The sequence below is a fragment of the Mercenaria mercenaria genome, chromosome 8, assembly GCF_021730395.1.
Source record: "Mercenaria mercenaria strain notata chromosome 8, MADL_Memer_1, whole genome shotgun sequence".
Taxonomy (NCBI): Eukaryota; Metazoa; Mollusca; class Bivalvia; order Venerida; family Veneridae; genus Mercenaria; species Mercenaria mercenaria.
In genome coordinates this window covers 20,834,039-20,858,750 of record NC_069368.1, presented here as the reverse complement: position 1 = coordinate 20,858,750, position 24,712 = coordinate 20,834,039, and positions in this window count along the sequence as shown.

The following is a 24,712-nucleotide window of genomic DNA, read 5'->3' as shown; positions in this document are numbered from 1 at the left end:
CAAACGCAGCCACACAGGGCGCGAAATTCATCCTCTACTAGAACAGACACAGAGCGATCTGACCAGAGGGACAGAGTGATATAAAGCCCCCAGAACAGATGAAGAGAAATCCTTTTTAGATACAGACATGTACGGCTAACTTAGCCTAGCTCTTTGCGAATAGACAGCCCGGTGTATAGCACCGATACATGCGAAGCCTTCTTTCCTGGGAAGAACCAGTACAGGCCTCTAAGTTAGGTGGGAGACACTCAAGAGCATCTCAGAAATTTCCAGTGCCTGTACCGGGATATGAACCCCGGACCTCTGGATTGACAGTCAAGCGTGTTACCACTAGACCACCGGCCCACCGTAAATATAAATATCTACGTGTATACTTTTGTACATGCGCGCGTAAATGTTAAGCTGCACGCTTGTATCGAGGTGCGCGTGTATCTATACGTGCAATTGTAATTACACGTGCACGTTTACATTTACGCGTGAACGTCTATATATGCGTGCACCTTCATATTTACGTGTGCACGTAAAGGAATATACACATGGGCGTATATCTTTACGCGTGCACGCACATTCCAGACGCATTTAAATGTACGGCTGCATGTGTACGCTTGCCGCGTCGCCATTTTCAGCGAATTAATTTTTTTTGTTTAATCCGGGACATTGAAATATATTGCTTTTTGCAGCAAATCTGTTTTTGTTGGCAAATCAGATAAGGTAGCATTGATCACAGTGTCAACACTATGCGTGGTAAAAGAAAATCATGGTAACCATATAATTATTTACCCTTACATTGACATAAACCGTAGAGGGATAATTATGATTAAATTTGACTTTGGTTTCAAAGACACTATCGACAAGAGCAACGTTACTATTACATATCGCTCTGTGATTGGTATGGAAAGAGCTCAGTCCTCGAAATGTTGCTATAAAAAGCAAACGATATTTACATATAATATCTTAGTAATACGAAGTTTGAAAAATTATCTCAACTTACCGACACGTTGTAATTACAAAGTTAATGGAGGACGTCCACACGACTAGCTCACACAGGAATCTCTTCGAATAAGAAGATATTCCTAGTTTGCCAATTTCTTTTGCTTCAAAATATAAAAAGAGCTGAAGTTAGGTGAGACTGTAGCTTGAAATTCGAAAACCATTTACTTTTACTTACTACTGTATGTCTAAAAGGCATAATAAATTGAAAAAAAACATTTTTCGTTATTAGCATTAATGCAAATTAACAGTGCGTTTTATTTCGGAATTAAAATACTATGGAAAGGCTTTGTATGATATGGCAACTACTGGAAACATTTTAAACATATTTGATATGACGAAAATATTGAGCAGACGCTCTGCCACCACAACTACTACTCCCACTGCTGCTGATACTACTACTACTACTACTACTACTACTACTACTACTACTACGAGGATTGTTCAAATATGAATGCATCTAAGCACATAAAAATGTATCCTTGATAGATTTCAATGAAAATATTATTTGGTCCCCTCGAAGTATTCACCTCCAACAGATATGCAAAGTTACAGTCTTCTAATCCAATCCTTGAAGGCATTTCATAGTCTTTTCTAGGTATACTACGAAGACACTGGAATATTGCAGATCTGAGGTGTTTGCGCTGCACAAATTTTCGACCAGAAATGTATTTTTTTAGCCTTGGGAACAAAAAGAAGTCACAAGGGGGCAAGGTCAGGCGGATAAGGAGGGTGAGGGAGCACAACAACATTTTCCTGCTTCAGAAAGTCTTATACAATAGACGCCTTGTGCGATGACGCATTGTCATGTAGCAATCTCACGTTGGCCAAACCAGTTGCGGGACTTTTGAAATATTTCTTCAGTTTTCGAAGAACTTTAGTCTTGTAAAACTTTGCATTTACGGATTTGCCTTTAGGTACAGCAACCTGAATGGCAGGACCCTGAGTTGTGAAGAATATGGCATACATTACATTCTTGACACTCATGGTCCGCTTTGCCATGCAATGCATGGTCTTTTGCCAGACTTTGTTGCCCATATTTCGTTCTGAATCTTTCGTTTGGGCTCAAAAAAGTGAACCCATGTCTCGTCACCAGTGACGACATTTGCGAAATTGCTCGTGTGCCTTTTTCTGCTCATCTGTCAACAGATGGGGAATCCATCTAGCACAGATCTTTCTCATTTTCAAATTACGTTTCAGAACTGTATAAGCTGCTCCTAATGAGATGTCAACCATATAGCTATTTGCCTAGCGGTGTATCTTGCATCAGTAGCAACTATTTCTTTCACTCTAGCAACCATCTTGGCAGACGTTGCTGTTTTCGGCCGACGGCCATGTGGTGCATCTTCTGTTGAAACTAACCCACATTTGAATTACTTAAACCAACGAATAACTGTCGAAAAAGAAGAAACATTTTCATATATAGCCAAAAAACATGAACAATTTTATTTCAATCAAAAATGTCTTTACACCACTATACCAAAGAAATACTAACGCTTTATATAATAATATTAGGACCGTATTGTTTCATACGCCGCGTCAACGCCTGACCTTCCAACACTTTTTATGTTAAAAGTATAAACGAATAGGCAATGTTTAGCAAGCGAAAGACACAGCCAGCTAAAGTGAACAGATTTTAATGGGTGTGGTATCAATGTAAAGCTAACATGTTTATCTACCCAATAATCTTAATTTCCTCGTGATTTTCGCATTATTGAGCGAGATAACGTTCTAGATGCATTCATGTTTGAACAATTCTCGTACTACTACTACCACTATGTTTGCATTTCTTAGATTAATTGTAACTAAGTGTAACTGCCAAGGAGTAATTAAAACCTATAAATTCAAGATAGATGTAAAGTATCGACGTATTTACGAGCTCAAGATATCGGCCTGACTACCATATTAGAACGTTGCTGTAACTTTTCTTAGGTAGTCCTATGGGGTGATACATTGTACAAGATGATCAAGTGTGGGTTGCACTTTATAAATACTATTTTACAATGTGATGTATGGACGGTATTCGACACCTTTCAAGTCCTGTGGCAAAGAACTATAGTCAAACTCGGACGTTATTAGTATTGACTACTGTTTGAGACCAAGATCGGGTATTTTGCTAAGAATATTCATAGAAGGTAAGCCGGTAGTGTTTAGAATTATTTAACAATATTTAGAAAGTTTTCGCCTAGCTTCGAGACCCTATAACCGGATCATAGACCTAGGCTGTACAATGACAAACAAATATCAGACACGGTTTGAAATACAAAGTAGCTACAGAGGTTATGGTATATCTGGTTTGTATGTACGATAGATGTATGTTATGTATATGCAGACAATGTAGCCTTTTCATCCTTTTTCATACTTGTAAAAGTCCCTACATGCTTGTAACGATATATGGATGTATAGGTAAATGTATCTTCGTTTAACTATCTAAGAGTCAATAAAGAAGAAGTCAGAACAGCAGACAGATGTTTTTAGACACATGAAAATACCTGTACGATTTTTGTGTTTTAGTACTTGTATTGACAGATAAATAAAACTGACACGAGAATAATAAAAACATGTTATTTGTCTCGTATCATGATATATGTAAAAGCATTAAAATGTTTCAATAACGATGCATTAGTTTAATTATATGAAATGGTTTTCTAAACAGAGTAATTTATGAGATTCTGAAGCTCAGCTGTTCATAGTAAATGAGAATTTACACTATTTGTCTGGCTGCCATCCAATGCTCTGAAAGATTTATGTTAATCTTACGTTTACGTTTATGTTTAATTTTTGCCAAAGTAAAATATTCCTTATTAAGTATGTTAAAGCAAAAAACAGCACAATAAACTGTCTCCCAAGTAAAAAGATTGAATTTATAGACGATAATTTGGAAGCACTGAACCCAAATAGTGAAAGGTAATGCAATGTGCATCAATACGTATATCCTATGGCACTGGTTTAAGCGGAACTCAGTGATACATATTCATTAAATGGAATCTGTGATCCAAGATCAGAAAAGAGTAAAATACAGAGTCCAGTTCGGCGAGACTATTTAATGACCACCGAAAAGAAATTTCAACACAGATGTTGTAAAAGTTGATAAACATACGAAAAGCCATAAGTGACATAGATCGCAACAAAGCAAAATAATACAGATGTACGAGAGTCAGTGTATGAGAGTTCATATTAAATGCAACACCCATCATTTTCCTTGACGTTCAACTAATCGGAACTCATATAAACCACGCAGTGAAACACCTCCTTGTATTCTATTTTAGCAATATTTTACAAGCAAAGACTGGGGTAAATCAGATTTAAATGTTCAAATTGTTTCTACAAATTTGATTACATTTGAAAAGTATGAATGTAGGAAGAAACAATGTAATAAAACCATGACATGTGTCTTTATTAAACAGGTTGAAAAATTAAACATTTAGATGAATATTCAGAAACTTAAGCGTCCGATAAAATGCATTGGTATACACCTATTTCATCAAGCAAGCGATTATTTGAACGTGTTCTTTAGGAAGACCGTATGCAGAACTATTAGAATACGATGAGATGTTACATGTACGTTTTATATTCCATATGTAGAGGAACTGAAATGCCTTGATATATAATAAAATGTTATTTATCCGTTTCGAGAAGGAACTTACTTTGATACATACAATACCATTTATAAGGCACGGCTTTTACGGAGAGTTGTCATGACGCTTCACTTCCTTTCAATCGCAGTATTTATCTAATGCAATTTTCCTTGATGACAATTTAACAGTATGGCAACGTTAAATTTAGAAATCATAGCAAAGTACTCGTATCAATAACATACAAGTGATGCAACCATTCAATGTATGTATTTGTTAATCGAAAATATATCTATAGTTAAATGCCAGTCAAGTTTTAGGCACTCTCGCTATGAAATGCGCAACGGTGTTGACAAAACAATGCCTATTTGCTTTTGAGGTAGTAAGTTTTGTCATACAAATATAGAAATGAAACATGTCGTGAGCACAAACCAAAACATAAAAATGCAATTTTGGTTGTTTTGTTTTCTCCCGCTAGATGTAATAATATCGTGGTTGCGGGCCTTGTTTATTTGTTACGCCAAGAGTTCCTAATAAAATATTTAAGCATTTTACTCGATGTCTTTGCTTAGATCTGCCATCTAATTGATGTATTATATAAAGATTTATTCAATATACTTTTAAAGGTCTTTTTTATTGAATTGCCTCGTATTGAAGAAAACAATTAAAATGCGGAGCTTTAAGAAAGTGGAAATGTACATGAACATCAGTTTTTCCCCGTTTAAGAATTATATGAGCCGTGCCATGAGAAAACCAGCATAGTGGGTTTGCGACCAGCATGGATCCAGACCAGCCTGCGCATCCGCGCAGTCTGGTCAGGATCCATGCTGTTCGCTTTTAAAGCCTACTGCAATTAGAGAAACCGTTAGCGAACAGCATGGATCCTGACCAGACTGCGCAGATGCGCAGACTGGTCTGGATTCATGCTGGTCGCCAAGCCACTATGTTGGTTTTCCCATGGCACGGCTCATATCTTATTATCAGAAAGCGCTTTGTCTCTTTTCTTTTATTCTGTCTCTCAGGTTAAGATAAAGTCATTCATTATCTCCGAAATTTGTATGCCAACAACTTTTGTCTTCGAATGAAAGATTGAATTCTTCCATTACTCCGCGTGGGATTTAAGTATTGATTGGATCGTGAGAATTTAATTCCTGGAGTTGCTTCCTAAATATAAAAAAGAAATACTTGAATAATATAGAACAGCGCCCAATTAAATTTTGGATACCGTAATATTTTAAATTGACATGTTCCTTAAGATAAATATATAATTATGTTTATAACGTGCTTACTAACAGTTCGGGTGCATTTTTATTAAAATAGTTTTACTGTGATTTGACCTAGTATTTACCGTTTGAGCAGAAGTGACCCGGTTTCGACCGCTGCAGATATTTCTTTAAAACAAGAAATTTGACTATGATTCATATATGTCTTATATTGGTACATGCTATTATATTAAATAGTGTAAGCTAATAGCATATGGTAGGTTATTGCTTTTAGTGTCCTTTTGACCACCTTAGTAAACGAAATAATGAAATGAAATGTACGTGCAAAATTAATTTTATTGTTTTGTTGCAACATACGATATAGTACAAAGTAGCGTAAATAACAATATAAGTTCAAATGTGCTCCTCTGGAACACTTGTTCAAATGTTTTATCGAATATTCCAAATGTGCTCAGTTTGACGTCGATGAGCTCTTTTGGCTGGCCAAGAACTTTGTCTCTTTGGTTATAAGACATCAAATAATCTTAATACAGTCAAAATATTTTTATATTCAATGGAACATTCAGATAAAAAGAATAAGGTATCGAACATTTATAGCTGCCTGAATTACCATACCTTTATCAATTCTATTTTATTATGGTTTTGTTTACTCATGTCGAATCTACGAAATACCTTATCTGCTTTTGCAGCTCTTAGTGAAGAAACATGTGCTAATTCAACCTTTCTGAAAGCTGTATAAAGCAACTAGCCAATGAGTAGCATAAAATGACTATTGAGGACAGATGGCTGCTTAATGCAGGTAAAAAATGGATTAAGGATCAATTTTGGATGAAATCTGACAGGATTGCTTAAGGCACGTGGAATTTTAAGACAGTCGATCGCTACATGTTTTGTAATTCAGGTTCAAATGTAACTGCCTTTACTTTTAAAACGTGTTATAAACTTGTCTTTGATTGAACTTAAATACGGAAATAGAAGGAATTTATACTAGACAGAACGTAAGTATTTATATATAGTTTGAAAGAAAATCAGTAAATGGTTACGTATACATGTAAGAATACATATCTTAATTTGTCTTTACAAAGCAGTTGATCCTGCCTGTAACTGTATTGGAACCGTTAGGAATAAACGTAAATTAAACAGATTTATTCTGAGTGTCTAGACATTTGCATCGTATCCAAATAATTATGACAAATTTTGGCATATTTATGTATAGTCGGCTTTGGTAATAAAATAAGTTACAGAAACAGTTCGAGGACGTCCGTTTCAGTAATGATCTAAATATTTGTTTTTCTTATCATATCCGCTTATACGACGTCCGTTTCAGTAATGATCTAATATTTGTTTTTCTTATCATATCCACTTATACGACGTCCGTTTCAGTAATGATCTAATATTTGTTTTTCTTATCATATCCACTTATACGACGTCCGTTTCAGTAATGATCTAATATTTGTTTTTCTTATCATATCCACTTATACGACGTCCGTTTCAGTAATGATCTAATATTTGTTTTTCTTATCATATCCACTGATACGAGTATATCACTACTGTTATGGCGCATATATACCAACCATGTACCTTATCCATGGATAAAAGTCATCTCGGAACATTTAAGTATTATACTTATTTTAAATTATGCCTTCCTCACTAAAGCCATCTGTTAGACTAAGCAAGTTCATGTCATCTTTTTCCCCCGTTTAGTGTCATAAGGTCACATATCAGGTTGCTAGGTACTCATTTCAAGAATTTGATTTTTGATTTAAATTCAGTGTAATTATTATACTCATTCGAACTTTAAGGTGTATTGATCCAAATGGAAACTAATTAATAATATTATTGTACTTCGTTTGGCTATCTCAGGTTTTCAAGATCATTACAGAGGATGTTTGCAATATTTATCAAACTCTGTATCTGAATGTCAAAATGGTTTTAATTATCTATCCTACATTTATGAATTGCAAAAATGTATAATTTACATGTTTACTCTTTGAATATGTTTTTTAGGTATCTATTGTAGTTAATATAATGTTCTTGATCTTGTGGCTGAATAAATTTGAATGAATATCGACATATTCTAAGTAATGTTTATATGTATACTGCGTCTTTTTATGACTTTTATTGCATTATATTTTCAGTAGATATTATTTGTTATTTCTATACGATCTACAATTTTATCTTTGAACATGACATGACTTACGAGTCATTATATCTATATCGATTATTCACACACTTGTACGTAGCAGTTATTACTTATCGATGATTGGCTAACTTAATCGACATTTCCGGCAGTCACTGCGCAACCTAGCGACCGATCCGTTACATATAATATACAATGAGCTCCAGATAAGATGCGTGTTTGCGTAAATACGCATTTAAAATCAAACTTACTCGTACTGGTACACATTGAAAAAAAAAACGGGATACGTATTTTACTCGATTAAAGCGCGTAATCCAATTTTATCGTAAATCAAGCACTGTGACATCTTTTTTGTAATCGAGTACAACAAATAAAAATGGCGTCTTATTAAGCAAATGCTGATGATATCGTAAAGAAATGCCATTTTTTTTTCTACTAGTACATTAAAGTGTGTGACAAGAGATGACTCGGACAATGTCTGTCAGATCGCTAAGTCTGTGCCCTATCTACCCCTAGACACTTCCTGTCCGAAAAATTATACTAACAAACAGTTAATATATTTACCCTTTAATCGATTTCAAAGACTGAAATACCATGTAGAAATTCTAAAAAAAACCTTTTGAAAAATATCTAGGAGTAAAACACCCTTTGAAAAAAAATCTAGGAGGTAAAATACCCTTTAACCTAAAATCTTATCTGGAGCTCTGAATTACATTGTATTTTTATTTTTGTTATTGATAAATAGGAAGGTAAATTACTTTCAGACGGTATGGAAAACTTGTTGTGAAAATGTTTTAGTCGATAAAAAGCGAACCGACCGGTTTCTATGTATAGTAATGGCAAAAACAACAAAACAGATATGTCTGTTTTACAAGCAAGACGACGGAAAGTCAAGAAAATGTAGCTATGGGCAGTAAAATTACAGGAAAATTCTTACTCATGGTTAAGAATGTTTAAGCGTAGGAAGATAGTAGAGTTATGACCCTAGGCACAAATTAACCAACATTCGTGGAATATCTAAACATTGCAGTGAAAAACATTGATACCCATGACTTTTCTTTTGTAATGAATATGACATAAGTTATAGGAAAAGAAATAAAATTGTTCGCTGAAAATAAAATATGATTAATAATGTTTAGTTTTTGTTACATTTTAGTATGTCCCTGAAATAATTATAGAAAACATTTTTATGTAAAATTTGGAATTTATAATGTATTATGATTATTTGTGTCAGTTACGTAATGTCCTATGTACTGAAGCTAACATTTAAGAAAATTAAACCAAATTTGTGTTGAAATTCATTTATAATTTGCTTCAATTTTCGGTTTTTATATTTCAATACTAATATCAAATTGGTGATGCACCAATCCTGTTCATAACATATAAACGGACATAGTAACATACCGGTATGATCGCTGAAAAATGACTGAATACATACTGAAGTCTATCTATGTAAAATTTAAAATAATTCTGTCCATAAAAAAATCAGAAAAAAATCAAGGTTATAAAACGCTTTGTTTCCAAATTGGTTCGCTTACTGATTGATTAATTAACTGATTAATTGATATCAGACCAGAAATTCCTACTTTAATTCTAAAAGACTTTATTGCTTAAACACAAACATAATGTTTTTGCTGCCGAAATTAAATAATTACAACCTTCCTCGGAGCAAAACGGTTACAGTCCGAGTAACATGTAGCTTTTAAATATCATCGACGATGGTTTTCCAAAAAGTTATATACAACAAGCTGGAAAATTTCTATTATGCTTCATTCAATCTGACTAAAGTACATCTCCAATAACGCTACGCTTAGGATCTGAAGACGTGCTATTGATAGCCTCGTTCTGACTACCCTCCCGCTAGCCAATCAGAGCCTTGCTTTCAACATTTTTAAAGTGAAAGTAGAAGTTTAAAAAATCTATATTTAGCCTGGGTTTTTCATACTGACAATGCTGTAACAATGACGACCACATCGCGAATTCGTCCTTGTGTTTCGAGAGGAATCATATGTCAAGGTACGGACTTGGTCACGTTAGGTGTCAGACGGCCGGTTAGCACAGTCGGTAGAGCAATCGTCCTGTAAGCGAGGGATCCTGGGTTCGAGCCCCGGACTAACTGCACATTTTTTATCACCCTTTGACATTCGACGCTATTTTGATGGTTCAGCCAAATGCTTGTTGAAACGAGTCGTCTGATTGGTTCAAATAGAAATAGATTTGGAAATCCAAATATACAGAAAGATGAATGTGAATGGGTCATCCTCAGATCTTCGTTTAGGTGATCAAGTACTTTAGTCAGATTGTGCCTCATTGAAACTAAAGTCAAAAGATGTGACTCATTTGTTACTTCATGTCAATTTCTAGTTCAGTTTTTTTTTAGAATGATATTACGTAATAAATGCCATACGTATATCAGATGTAATGACAATGATTTCTGGCTCCACTTTGCCTCTTTACAATCATCATACGTATTTATTTTCATATTTGAACAATCGTATGAATCTAGGCGATTTGATTTTCCTTACAATCAAATAAAAATGAAGCCTACAATCATCACTCATAGTTTTTATATCTGATTGAACAGACAATGAGGTAATATTTTGTTAAAATAGTAATTTTCTGTCTATTTCCAGTAAACAATTTGTTTAATGTTTCCATATATCAACTTAATATTGTTATGTTTTGTAAGAATATCTTTTTTATGGACTTTATTCTTTGATGCATCGTCATATTGAACGTAACATGTCATGTTGTAATTCAATACAATTGGCCATGAAGCTAAATGACAGCACATGATAACATCAAGCAGGTCAACAATATTCTCGTATTATATTCCAACGTTAGCTACAAATACAGTGGTTGAGTGCAAGTGCTCTTTTAGTCAAATCCTTCAAACAGAAAGAAAAGGTGTTTTTACTATTAATGGATGCGTATATTGCCGTAATATGTATTTAAATACTTCGAAACTTTTGTGATAATTCGCAAAAATAAAAGGTTATTTCAATATCTAGAGGATATTTATTGAATTTGTTTAGTTTATTTGCCAAGATTAAAGAAATTTAACACGTTTGCACCATTAACCTGTTGTTATGTACATGTCATTTCCTCTTGTGTTTTACTAAATTGATAACTCATTGTTTCCTGACCTAGTTTTGAGACATCATGTACGTCAATACGTTATCTATATTATATTGTGTTCCACAATGTTCTACCACATATTCTCCTGTTTGTCATATTATTTAATAGATATAGACGGAGAATCCTTATGTTTATATTGTTAACAATTACATTCTTGCGCATATAAAAAGCAGAAAAATGTAAATTGATATTTAGCAGAGTAGTCTTATATAGAATATAATTGTGTTTGTTCGATAAATATAGTGTAACATGTATAAACTGAAATTAAAATATTCTAAATGTAATGAAGTTTTGTGATTAAATAATGCAAAAATAAAGCATAGATCTGAAGGTTTATTTACAAATAACAGAACAAATATTATATATGAATGCGCGTTTTTAAGCGTTGCGTCAGTGCCAATTCTGAAAGTAGTAATCTATATAAAAAAAACGGTGATTATTTTCTTATTGCTGAACGAAACATGTGAGTGTAAGCACTCATGTTCTTAAGTCATTTTCTATACAGTGATTATGTTCCAATTCGAAATTTGCTAAAAAGCTACTTTCGATTACTTTTGGTTCAGTGTGAAAGATTATTAAAAAAAAGAAACACCGATGCGAAAACATGTTTACTTGGAATTACAAGGATTAAACAAATGCTTTGTAAAACCTGCCGAAACACACAGTCATACAGTAATCGTAATCAACCTCATCAGCAAGTCATAAGTTTCTTCTTCATGTAAGGTTCAGTCTCGGTCAAACATGGTCATAAACGAAGTATCGTTCACAATTATCTGTCCAGACATTCACAGCTTGTAAGAAAATTAAAAAAATGTGATCGTAATAATGTATCAACAAAATCGTCTCTTGGAATATAATATACAACCGAAGTCTTACAAAATTTTAAAATGTACGTAGTAATATTGTCAGTGAATTGAAATCTCTCACATATATAATTTACTTGAAATAACGGATATATACATATTTAGTCAATGCACGTGTGTATTCACTTTTTTGGTTTAGTGTCACGTCGACACAATTATAGGCCATATCCCGACTTTCAAGATGGTGGATCATGATAACAGGTTCCTCTGCAGGCATAATTGTACGCATACTCTTGTACCGTAACCATTTATCTTTCTTTTGTCAGCTGTATGACTTCTTCACACGAAACAATTCTACACCGCAAACGAAGTTTCGAAACAAGAGCAGCGACTGACAAGTGATTCGAAGTCATCGACACAATATTCTAGGCCACGGTGGTTCAGTTAGAATACAAAAAATATTACTGTGTAATTATGAAATTTCTTTGGCATGAAATTTTGTGGTTTCGACCAAAATAGATATGTCATCAAGATATGATTTGTATTTTTTTTGAGAAAGCCACTGTTTTCGTATTTAGATGAAATTCATATAATTAAAATTGCAACCGATCATGGTTGTCAGGAAAATTGGTTACGGTGTAATGTTCATTTACCTGTAGTAAGACATTTCTTTGCACAGTACATTCCAAATATGTTTTAGTACCATATATTTATCGACAACGTGACATTTTATTTCAAAACTATTGTAAGGATACTTAAAGAATAATCAAGCGTCAGAGTAGATACTCATATTCTTTTCCATTTTCAAGTGTCTTCTATACGTTGCAAAATCCAAGGTATTATCTGATTTAGAAAAATACCTGAGTAGGTTACTTTTTGTAAAATAACCCAATAACACAGTGATGCATGTTAAATTGCGGTTATATTATTCTTTGAGTAGTTATACTCAAAGCTTGACTGCCTTGTAATTTACGTAAGTAGGAACACTTTCCTAAAGATTTATTAGTCTTTTATTATTGTTTGCAGCCAATTTGTGAAAGTAGTTATATGACGAACATAATTGTAAAAGTAGCTCTAAAACAAATACTTTTACTTTATGCAATAGGTTTGACTTTTGACCGGCAAGCCAATAAAAAAGGAGACAGCAAAGGGAAAGACAGCAACGCTCGACTATTAAACAGCCTTGTCAACTGAACTGATATAAAAGGACATAAATTTGTGAAAGAACAAAACAGAGTTATGGAACCTGTGCAGTGTAAGTCAGTTTATCACAGTGAGTATGTGTGTAAAGTGTCAATCCGTTCCTACAAGTGGTTACTGAAATACCAGCTTACATACAAAAAAATAACAAAATCGGGACGCCAGCGCACTTCGAATAGTCGAGCTAATAATTGTTATATCACATGACATCAGACATTAATTTTCTGAATTGTTTATTTTTTTAAGTCTGATTTAAGCCCAGCAAAATGAAGTGATGAACAATTAACCTGTCAATAGCACAATTATAAAGGCCAGCAATTCATATAAAAAACGTGTTATGAACAGACTCAATCACACCGAGTCTGCTATTATTCTTCTTGGTTGCATTCTTTGCTTCCAAAGGATCTTTTTACAGATTTTATTATAAATACAAATATTACAACCTGTTACAAATGTGTATGTTTTCCGCAGGGAGGGCATTTCTCTGTATCATAAACCGTTATGTTGTCTATTCAGTTTTTGCATGCGCAAACTTAACGTAATCTGTAGAAAACTGTTTTACAATCGGTGTCAAATTCATTTATAAATGTTTTGTCAATGTTATATTATATGTTGATTGTATGAGATAATTTTCAACAATTATTGATTGCCATCATCATCTTTAGTAATCACGTAATATTGTTTCAAGACTGTATTTCATTAGATATACAATCATTTATATAACGTCAAAACTATATCATTTATGTCATTACCAGCTATTTAAACTGTTCCATTGTACACTGATAGCTCTTATAATAATGCGTTGTATGCAAAATGAGCTCCAGTGCAAATTTTTAAATCACATTAAACATTCAACATTTTTTTTCCGCTATCAAATATACTAATTTCCAATCATCTGACTTAATATACAGGTATGTTTGAAAGAAGAACAAAAATAATTGTTTGCAAAGAAAATGACCTCTGTTAAACTAAACTGTATCTAAAACACTGAAAGTATGACGTCCTAGAAACAATACCATACTGTTTAGCAGTAGTCTAAATGATATTTAAATCGTTTAAGATGAATTTGTTAGGCAACATCATATAAATAAATCACAGGAATAGTACTAAATGAATAATATGGTTGTTCCATTTTGATAATAAACAGATAAGTGGTATTATAAATTTCGAATGATATTTACAACATGATAAAAGTTAGCTGTGCTGCAAAACTATGGTGTTTTTTTCCTGTCAATGTGCTACAGTACTTTTTAACAACATCTTATTACTTTGAACGCAAAAGTACGTTTGGAACGTCTTCTTAGGATTAAACTTTAAGAATAACATGGTGTAATAGCCATATTTCATATCTTGTTACTGGATGGTAATATTTAAATGAAATTTGGTCACTTTAAAGACATTCAAAATCAAAAACTTTTCACCGAGAGGTTTTTCAAATTTTGCCATTTTTGGGGGAGATAATCGGTATTGAATTTAACATTTATGCCTATGGATAATATATAATTTCTTTGATTATGAGAATCTGAACTTGAGTTTCGAGAAAATTTTGCGGTAGAAAGCTACATTATATGATTCTGATACGAATATCAAAAAGAAATCTAAAATTCTCCATAGGGAAAAGGAGAAAATCATTTTTTTCTAGTTTTCAGGGTAGATAACTCATGAAAAACCAAAATTATCAGGAGAGGTAATCTAAAGGAATTTTTTGAGAACTTCTGTCGCTATATAACTTGTCAATATGCACCTTATTTCTATCGTTTGTCATTTTTAAAGCTTACATTATCAAGTTGTGTCGACGTTTTTGGTGAAATTGAGGCCTATTACACCATGTTATCCATAAGGGAATTTGATGGACTTCTGAAGACAATTTGTCGACACGATCTTGAGAAATCGAATGTTATGAAAATTTCAGAGATGACTTAACACCTTGGTATCAGCATTATATCTGATGGAGGTTAGTGTCACGGCGCTACAGACAAGATGTCTGCGATGAAATTACCTATTTGTTTCATTGTAAATGGTTGGCAATTAATTAATGTAAATTCTAGAATGAACGATGGTGGCAAGTTTGACATTGTATATAGATTGTGACGCCTATTTCTTCTTCGCTTTGTTGAATGAGACGGATTTGTTTGTTCCACTATAGTTATAGGCATTAACTCAGTTATTTGTTTACATTTTGTACATTGAAATGCCTAGCCTAAAATGAATATTTCTTCTGAAGTCGCAATTAGTTCAAATTATGAAAGTTGTTTTGCATTTTTAGAAATATTTTAAATATCGTTCTTTTGCTCTGTTCAAAACTGAGACACAATTTTATTATTAATAATAATAAGTAATCGATTATTATCAATGTCAACACCATTTTCTTAGCAGAATTCAAGTATGTTGTCTTACAAGAAGCTACTTACAGCTGATGAATATTGTGACCATAAATGCGGAGTATTCCAAAAATTGACAGATGATTTTGATTGTTTACATATTCTGTCATGTGAGCAAACGTTGTTCCCGGTATTACCGTTGGAAATTGTAATAATACTTCCGAACGTTAGCTATTCAAATTGCCACCATTAGATTACTATTTTGTCTAAGAAATCCCGTGGAACGGCTTAAAATTGTTTTCAAAACAATTAAAACTTAAGTAAATATTACTTTGAAAATAAAGAAAAGTGCAAAAATTGAAATATTAGACAAATTATGAATATTCTGTATAAAATGAATAATTCTATCGAGTAAGAATTTTTCGAAAGGTAAATCGCGTTGATTGTGAGTTTCTGTCTATCGCTGTCTTTTTTTATGTATAAACAACATGTTTGATGACATTTTCAATAATTGAAAAGTAACGTTGATATTTTGTTCTACAATCTAGCATTTCAAATGACTGTTTCAGAATATTGCAATGATTAGAACAACTGCTTTTCTTACAGTTCCTACCACTGAAACTTTAACATTAATACCCCATTTACACCTACACTGAAACCCTTAAGCTGTGAATGTAAGGATGTGCAAATGGTTTCGATTTACGCAAAACATATTCTTATTAGGCAAAGTAAATAAAAAATAAAATAGGAAGAAAACAAACAAATAAAGGAACACTACCAGACCATCTTGGGATGATCAGTGGAGTGTTCAAACTGCCCATTATGCACCTCTTTTCCTAAGCCTCAGTCAGCTTACTTATCACAACCTATTATCTTATTTTCATTTTAACTGAATAGCTTAAACAGTTGGTACAAGATAATGATCGATGGGAGATTAGAAACAAGCTAATTAACATACATAGAATGCCTAGTCTTATTGCTTTAACACAAACAAAGTAATGTTTTAATCTTGATGGTATTTCAGGACATTCTTAGTATTACAAAACGATAGACAGCTGCCTATGATCCTCACTTCACCTGGGTCTATGCTGCATACCTATGGAAATACGAAAAGTAATTGGTAGACACTCAACTATTTCATTCTAACACCCGATTTATTTCCCTGTTAAACCAAGAAAATTGTAAATACGTGCTATAATGCAACACATGCACTGTTAGTACGTCACAAGTATAACGTCATAGCGTGAAAAGTCATAACGGCGCGTAGAAAAAAAAACACACACACACAGTGAAGCACGTATTTTGTGAATATCTTCAAATATATAGGCAATTATCCTTGATTTTTTGTTATAATAGTCGTAGTCCTGAACTGGGTTTTCCCAAAACAGTGTAGGTACAAATTTCGCCTAGTATTTAATACATAAAATATTTCTTTGAATTGACAAAGCAAACTAAATTAGATTTATAAAATGAGGTTGAATTTGTGTTCGTGTGTGGGTTATTTTGACATAGCGCAATCTGTTTATAGAATGGTTGGAGAACCAGACGTAAAACGAGTTCCAGAGTAAATCAATTGAAATAAAAATCAAATCAAACAGTAATTTGGTATTGAATAAAATCAAATTGTCTTTTTGTCATTCAGATGCGAATAATGATATCACCCTAGTTGCGCCTTCTTGATATAATAACTCCTTCACATCTGAACACCACACATTGTTTTATTTAACGACAAACTACTTTATGGTATTTTGTTTAGCTTATGATAATTTATTTAGCCCGATTGTGATGAAAGGTTCAAACATGTGGAAACCATTGTCGTGTCTGCTTCCTGGATAAACCTATACTGTTGTCATATGAGAAGACGTGGTCGCGACCCCAGTGGGGCCAGAACCCACGACCCCCAGGTGGAGTAGCCGCCACCTTAATTACTAGACCACCGCTTCCCTCCATATTTCTGAAATAATGCAGTGGAAGTTTGTTTTTCGATTAACTCAAAATTTTAGGAAAACCCGTCGTAATGTTGAAGCTCAGCTGACTTTCATCATGTTATAAATATCATTTGAAATTTATAATTCCACTTATTTGCTTATTATCAAAATAATCAACTATGTTATTCATTTCCTATCAGATGTATTCATATAAATAACAATTTCTCCTTAATGTTTTATTTAGTACTTGATTTTTTCTTGTTTCTAGTTCAGCAATAACAGCTCCAAATCCATTTTGAACGCTTTGATCATGTTTCAATCGTTTACTATAGACTTTATCACTTTAAGAAAATGTGATAGTAACGAAAACACCATTTGAACATTAATGAGTTATGATACGTTTCTATTACTATTCTTTACATTCTATTACTATTCGTTTTTACCCTCTCTAAACTACGATGCAATCACAATGTTCAAAGCAGACTTTGAGCATGCCTGCTTTATTTTTGACTTCTGGTAATAAACGCAAGTGGCAACACTTATCGATTGTTTTATAAGTCTTCAATCATCTTTTACCAGTAGAAAGTAAATGAGGAACATAATCATTATAGGTAATTCCATTTAGTATAAATCCTGGATTCAAGATTTACTGCTTCCGAGTTTTCCTGATTCTAAAAGTAATGGTCTGTACACACAAACTAGCAATATATATGATACCAATTTTACGAAAATGCTAAAAAGAAGTGAAAGAAAGAAATCAAATTGGTTGAATATGTTGTTAAGAAATCGGTTCAGCTTGATTAAATATAAAATGTTATGACAGTTTAAGTTATCACCTGACAACTTTCTATCAAAATGCATGTTTTATTATAAAATTATCGCAACTGTCTCACAAATTGAATATATACAACAATAACAAATTATTAGCTTATTTGCGGACTCCCACTAGCGCCACATCGCCACTGTGGAATACTGCCATTTGCGTGAGGAACGGGTTTTACCTATATTTGGTTTGGTGATGAAAGGCAATATTGAGAAATTATTACGTGATACTTTGCGTCTTTAGGGTGTTCTTTGCTACCGGTAAATCTATCCTTACCTTTTATTTTTGCCTTGTCCCATTATCGTTGCAAGGTCAGTTTATGTTGTTGTCGGCCGTCCAAGAATATATAAATTTCTTCTGCAAACGCCGCCGGCCAAGCTTGCAAAATATGGGAATATAGCAAATACGCCATCCAAGCAAGACTGACTTTCTATCAATAGCTGATGAGAAAATAATCATACGTATTCACATCACGTAGCAATAAATTCGTTTGATATGTGCCATAAATCTATATTTAATCAAAAGTTACAAGTAGCAATTAAATATCAATACATCATCATCTTTCCGAAACATCTGATAAATTTCGCTCCTTGAAGAAATATCTATATAAATATAAAAGTTCAGAAAAATTGTATCAATATGAAAACGATAATTTGGTAAAATTTGTAGGTATATATTTCTCATTTAGATGAACAAGATTACTCTTCTCATTGCGTGCGTTGTATCAACTAGTGATGAGACTGCTAATTCTGTAATTAGCAAGAAATTTCTTGGTGGTACGTGACTGTGTGCCGAATATTTGTTGGCGATATATAGCAGTTAAAGCGAGAATATATGGGTCGCTAGAGCACAAATGGCGAAAACCTTTGAAAGTTTGAAAGTTAAATGAGAAAATATACGCATATTTCTCTGATGTGTGCTTCTTTTAAGTTTAAAATTGTCTGTAGCTGGTGTGAAAACCCGTTATTCAGTTCCATTGCACAACTGTATTTGCGTTGTGTACAAATGTTCCACAGCAAATTTAAGCGATCCTATAACGAACATGTTAAAGTGGGATTGCACTTTAATTGAAATCGTATTCATTTACTTTTGCTCGCTAGAATGGTATCAGTACATGTTTGTTGTCACATAATTATGTAAAATCACGAAAAAACATTTTAAAGTTTTAAAAAGACGGACAGGCCCCTGAATTTTTTAATCAACTACATCTCTTTTGTAATGCTCTAATGTTTTAGACATTTTTTGTGTGAATATGCATATCATGATGATACAGGAAATTACAGTAATAGGAATGAATTTCCATATACATTATTTCTAAATGCATATATGTTTTGAAGTAAACCTTGACTTTTTTTACGTATCATTCCAACGATAGATAAATTGGTGCAGAGGAAAATATAATTTATTGTGAATCTTAAATGTCACATGCATATACACGAATCTGCAGATTCTCATTTGTTGGAATTGCAAGGTTTTTAGAAAATATGTCAAATGTACCAAAAATGGAATGATGCTTTCGGAAATCACTTTCAATAGTTAGAATATTTTATTTAACACATTGACCTATGAGCTACAACCATTGTTTAATTAAAAGATATTAAACTCTATACTGTTTGTCTGCATCTGCTACTAAAACTTACTGTAAGCAGTGCATTTTTTAAATACAAGTCAAGCTGATAGAATTAAAACTTTGAAAATTCTTATGTCCACATTCCTATAGTGTACAAGTAACACATACGCGACGAGTTGACCAGTTTTACAAAAATAAAATTCCATCGGTGCTAGGGGTGAAAGGGATTAAAAATTTGTATCTTGATAGCCGCTGATTTCATATTAACATAACATATTTTTGAACAGTGAATATCATCATTGAATCATCGAAGCGAAAAACACCAAAAGCATGAAATATCAAAATTATACGTATGATATCTTTATGACCAACGGAAACAAATAAATTTCAATCTATGTACAACAGACAAAATGGTGCAAAATGCATTCGTTCACTATATGTTGATTTTTATTTTATACAGGTTACAAACAAGGAAAAAGTTTCAGTAGGTATGAAAATCAATGGTTGTCGCTTTGTATTTACACAATGCAGTACCAAGATTTTAACCATACGAAAGTGTATTATTAGTTCTTACATCTCTTTGCAGTGCAATAAGTTTATTTGTGTTTTACGTTGTGTTTTAATTTATAATAAATAAGGAACATGGTTGGTGGTAACGTTAAAGATGTGTAGATATTAATTACATCTATGTTTTCTGATTAAGTTTTTTAAAGTGCCTAAGACTGTGCGCTAATAGATTTATCTTACATGATTACCAACTGTCATGTCATGCGGAGTGTTCTATAGGTGAGTGCGTTCAATGAATGTTACTTCTTCTGTTGAACGTTATTCTCTTCTTTTATATCCAAAAGCATGCTGATAAACATATAATAAACTGGTGAGACAAATATGAATTTGTAAGATATAATTATTTGATAATTGTACCTTTCACAACTTCCGAAATTTTTATAAATCATAATTTCGCTTATTATTTTGGACGGGTATTTGCAACATTTGCGCCACCAACTATGTTCCTGGATTTCATTTTCGTTTTCAGTGTTTATTTAGAATAGATTTGCGTTTAATCCGGTGCTAGATTGTTTTTTGAGAATTAGGGATTTTATTACCTCTCACGAATATAATAATGAAACAGACTCTGCTATTATTTCTTTGCTTTGTTAGTGTTTGTTCCGTTTTTACAATAGTATTTTAGTTACATAGCGACGGACAGTCAACCAATTCAGTGTTGCTGAAGAAATTACCTGTTCTCCACCAGTAACTGCCAACACATCCACATGAATCAGAGGTGCTGGACGGAATGATTTAAGACACAACATGTTTTATATAATTGTCATAGAGAACATGCACCTCAAATGAGTATCAAACTTACGACCCTGTGATACGTAGATCAGCGCTCTCCCTTTTGAGCTAAGCTTTAATCTTCTAGTTATTTGTTTGAAACATGTCTTTCTTTCCATCAGGTGTGTATATACATTTATTGTAAGTATATACCTTTTAAATGATAAAGATAATTCAGTAGACTTTACTTTAGCACATCAAAGACAGCCACAAAACGCTACTGTTCGAATGCTCCGAATTGTTTTCAGAGCGTTTAGATAATGAACCCTTTTCAGCTCAGAAATACTCATGGCATAATATTATCACGCGAACACCAGTCCTTAGCAGTGGTAAGTTATCTATTTATTATTATTGTGCAAGCTGCATTCTGTTCGTAAGTCTTAAGTCATATAGCTGACGTAAGTTTATGATTGTTTAATATATTTGTATGATTCCAGTGACGCATGATTTATTGTATTTATGTATTCTTGGATTTTCAGTAACGACTAATAACTTGTTTGATTTAATTTTGTTAATGATCTTAGAGCACTAAAGGTCAGGGTTTCAAAGGAAACCAGTACTGTAGATTAATCTGCTATTAAAAATAAAATATAGGGAAAATGAGGGCGGCGGATTACTATGAATTAATGTATATGATATTAATAAATACTTAGTAAGAATTATTTGCTCACGCTTTATATCCGCCAGATACAAAATCTAAACGGGAAAGTAGTAAAATTTGTTAGAAGTATATGGTATATGGTTACTAGAAAAGAACAAGCAGTAGAGTAATTTGTAAATGTACAAATGTGGCCCTGTCTATTTTATTGTACTGATGACTGACATACTTCCATGATCCTATTACTGTAGGAAATGCATTTTAGTTGCAGATGGACCTCATAATTGACAACCAATGAACACGCACATGCATCGAATGAGAGATTTTATTCCAAATTATAATTTTATAACGTTCAATTTTGACATGGGTAACAAAATATCTTGTTACAAAATTTCAAAGAGCTTAGACTTGAATAAAAACAAACGTTTTTATACAGAAGAAAGAAGAAAACTTTGTAGTTAAAAGAAGAATAAAGTTCATGAAATAATTTTTGTCATAGTACATTTCATTTTAAAAGCATGTAGAAAATTTCATCGAGATTTGGTCATTAGTTTTATCGATATTTCAGAAATGTCATTGACATGCTTAAAAGTTTTGTAAGTTGAACTGCATCCTTGCATCACACTAGGAATTCAATATTCTCCATTCTGATACAGAAAATCCCTCTAGCAATATCGTTGATTAATCAAATGTTTCACGATTTCAAGATTTGCAGGAGAAGTAAGCATCTTTGTATATTTTATTAGAACAGTTAATACCTTATGAGTTTTTATTCAGAATGCAGATTTGATAACAAAATGTTATGACTGCGGGGTTTGTTTTGTTTTTTTAGAAACCGATGTAGGTTGCAATGATTTTATTCTGAGAACTGTACCTACTTTATTTGATTTTAAACTAAGATTACAACAGACTTATTACTTCTGAGTCTTAAATGCATGACCAATGCCGCAAAATAGTACATGTATGTTTGTTTTAAGTTCTAAAGTTGTCATGTCATCGTGTTTCTTTCAACAACAGTTTGGTTTGTTTCTTTTCAATTGAAGAATTAAAATGTACAGTCCAGTGTAAATAGAAAAAGTGGAAACTCCACAGGTCGCTCAACACAACAAAAACGAAAATGTTGCAGGCTCGGTTTGATTGAGCCTGTTCATGGACGGTAGTGGAAATGCATGCTACCGCCCACGCCTACCATTATTGTCACTTGTTAAGGGGTGTTTTAACAGGATAGTATATGTGTGTTTACAAAATCATAATGAGCCGCGCAATGGGAAAACCAACATAGCGGCTTTGCGACCAGCATGGATCCAGACAAGCCTGCGCATCCGCGCAGTCTGGTCAGGATCCATGTTGTTCGCTAACAGTATCTATAATTCCAATAGGCTTTGAAAGCGAACAGCATGGATCCTGACCAGACTGCGCGGATGGTTTTATGGTGAACGAAGACACCGAATGCCCCGCCAGGCATTATTTCTTGCATGGGAGGGCACCTGACTAGAACCATTTACCTTCTATCAGACAGCTGAATGTCTTGCTCACATAAATGATCAACATCGGCGAAAGGCAAGTGATGATTTAAAATGGCGATTACGTGCTGCTTTACTATTTTTAAATAATGCACGTTCCGCAGCCCTAAATTGAATAATTAAACATACACTAAACACGCAATGAACGCTTATCGTCGTTATATTCATTTAATTACTTTTTAACACGTGTTGACTAGAATAGCATTTACAACGCATGTGTGTTTCCTTCTAGAGTATCTGAAGAATCTCAGAATTCTGCAGATGTTGCAACACGAAAAACATGCATTTTCGCTATAATACCACAGTCACACATACGGCGCGGATAGCTACGTCTAGCTACGGAAAGAAACGTAGTAATCCGTATCGATCCGTACCTGGACCGTACCTTAAAGTAGTAATCCGTACCAATCCGTATCAGTCCGTACCAATCCGTACGGCTCAGGTATGGATCGATACGGATTACTACGTTTCTATCCGTGGCTAGACGTAGCTATCCGCGCCGTATGTGTGACTGGGGTATTACATTCAACACTAGTTAAACTATTCAATATCTTTAACTGGCAAAACAGGCAAAATTTTATGATCAGAGCCGTTTTCATTTGTATTTAGAGATCGACCATATTTGGTTCATGGCAACGGTACATAACAGTCCTAAAACAAATTAAGACTAGGTCAGGTCCTTTTCACAAAATGACGACAAATGTTTACTTCGTAATAAAAATTACTCTATGGAAGCGTACAAGTACCAAAAGTAGTATTTCTTTTAAATACGTTTTTACTGTTTAAAGATCTTTCAGACTTGATGGTTTATGCCAAATATCACATCTGATTTATTTACCTAGTTCTAGATTACGCTTCTGAAACATCTGTAAATTTATGAAAGTATTCCCTATCTTCTCCATCTATCCCTGTCATGTCTGCAGGTATATCGTACATCTAGGTAATTTCCACTTTAATGAAATGTTTACAAAATTATCTGAATTAAACGAGGTCAACGAGCGCTGAGATATTCATTATATCGTGGTAGAGCTGTCAGATCATGTGAGATGTATTCCAACTCATTCCTGTGAATTGATAAAATTGATAATTGATAGTTTTTATCTATGTTAATCTGTATTATTCTTGTATCGAGCGAAATGAATATTTGTACTGTTGTCTATAAAAATCTAAATCTAGCTCGTAACCATGACTGATCGTACAAGAAAAAGGTATGAATGCAAATTCGGTACTGTCCACCGTTGAATAGTTTGATTCAGCATGCACATTTATTACTGGCCAGAATACACGGTACAAATTCCTAGATCTTATTAAAGGATGTCAGTATGAAATTCGCTTCTATACATAGATAGATAATACTGCCAATATCATTATTCTGAAGTGAATTAATTAAATGCATTTTCTTACGTCTATACGCAAGTAGTGGCTTTTACGGCGGCTTAACATTTCAACGACGATTCATAGAATATTGATGACGGCAAAGTTTGTAGGCTGGTGTTTTAGGGCATTTGTCAAAGGAATAATGGTTTAAATAATTGTTTAATA